Here is a 1,656-nt window from a genome sequence, read left to right as displayed (position 1 = left end):
AAAAGAAAATACTCATTTGTTGAAATAAAAAAAATCTATCTATAACATAAAAAAGAAAGTACTATTAATAATATTTTTATTTAGGATGGGGTGGGGTGGGTAGGTGGGGTGGGGTGAGTAGGTGGGGGTGTGGGTTGGTGGGGGTTGGTAGGGATGGGGTATAGCGCGGGGAAGGTTGAAAAAGAGTTTTGGAAAATGTCTTCCCTTCTCTTGATAGGGAAAACATTTTCCTCCAATTGGAGAAAAATGAGTTCATGAGGAAAATATTTTCCAAAAAATTTAAGTCAACCAAATATGAAAAAATTGAAAAATATTTTCCGCAAAATATTTTCCTTCATACCAAATACACCCTTAATGTGAAGAAAAAAAAGATAACCAAATCAACCAATCGAAAAGAAAGAATGTCAAGCTTATAGCATTGGAAATTAACTAAGGAAGAAAAGGTGATAGGCGTAACTCAACTTGTGAAACTCGTCACGCTTTTAGGGTGTGTTTGGTACGAAGAAAAATGTTTTCCTAGAAAATTTTTTTATGGAAAATGACTGGTTTTATCACTTATTTTTTCTTTTTTGGTTGGTGAGTGGAAAATTTTTTCTAGAAAATTTTTCTATTTTCTTCAAGAGTTTAGTTATTCTTCTAAAAATTCACACAAACCCAAAGGAACTAATGTGCTGCTTTACTTATTTATACAAAAATAACGTTGAAATTTGTCTACAAAGAAAATACTCTTTATTTTTGTTGAACAAAAACAAGTATAAGGTATTACAGTAATAAATTTTACAAAAGAAAAATAAGAGTTACACAAACTAGAAAGTTAAAGGTTACACACAATTTATAAAATGGACGCAGAAAATTTATGACATTCTACAAAGAGTTGTAGAAAGTGGACAAAATTTACATAGAATATGTAAAAAATGTGAAATAATCATACCTTGTATAATTTGAAAAAAAGGTACCATATCCGGTGTTGAAATGAGGTAACTTTTTATATATTATTCTTTCTATTTGAACTTGTAGTCGTAGATATGTCATTATATTTTAAAACATTGTCAGTAATGATAAAATATAAAATGTATGCTAAATAAATTTTAAATTTAGAAAGGTAAAATTTGTTAATGGGACTGATTAGTAAAAAAATCATGCCAACTAAAATAAAATGAATGATTACTAAATGCCCTCTTTCTAAAAATAAAAATATATAAGTGCATTCTTTTTACATATTTACATCATCAACCGAACAATAATAACAAAGTCCTTAGAATTCGAATTTATAACTTCTTATTTTAAATTAAAACTTGTACAAAAATTACATAATCAAACTCGTTGTATGTATCAAAGCTGCAGATAAATTAACGTGCTCTTAGTATAATATCTATCAGTTAATTAGATTAATAAATGGAAATCTTTCTAAAATTTTAAGTACTTAACTATAAAAGAAGTTAGTAATACTTTTCAATACATTGCTGTGGATATCCTATTATATGAGCTGTTGTTCCTCATACTCTTTCCGTTTTTGGGTCGACGGTTGGGGTGGGGTGGGAGGCGAAGGGGGGTGGGGTGGGGTGGGGTAGGTAGGTGGGCGTATGGGGGTGGGTTGGTGGGGTTTGGAGGGAATAGAGAATAGGGCGAGGAAGGTTAAAAAAGAATTTTGAAAAA

The sequence above is a fragment of the Nicotiana attenuata genome, chromosome 1, assembly GCF_001879085.1.
Source record: "Nicotiana attenuata strain UT chromosome 1, NIATTr2, whole genome shotgun sequence".
NCBI lineage: Eukaryota > Viridiplantae > Streptophyta > Magnoliopsida > Solanales > Solanaceae > Nicotiana > Nicotiana attenuata.
Note: the sequence above shows the minus strand (reverse complement) of the source record.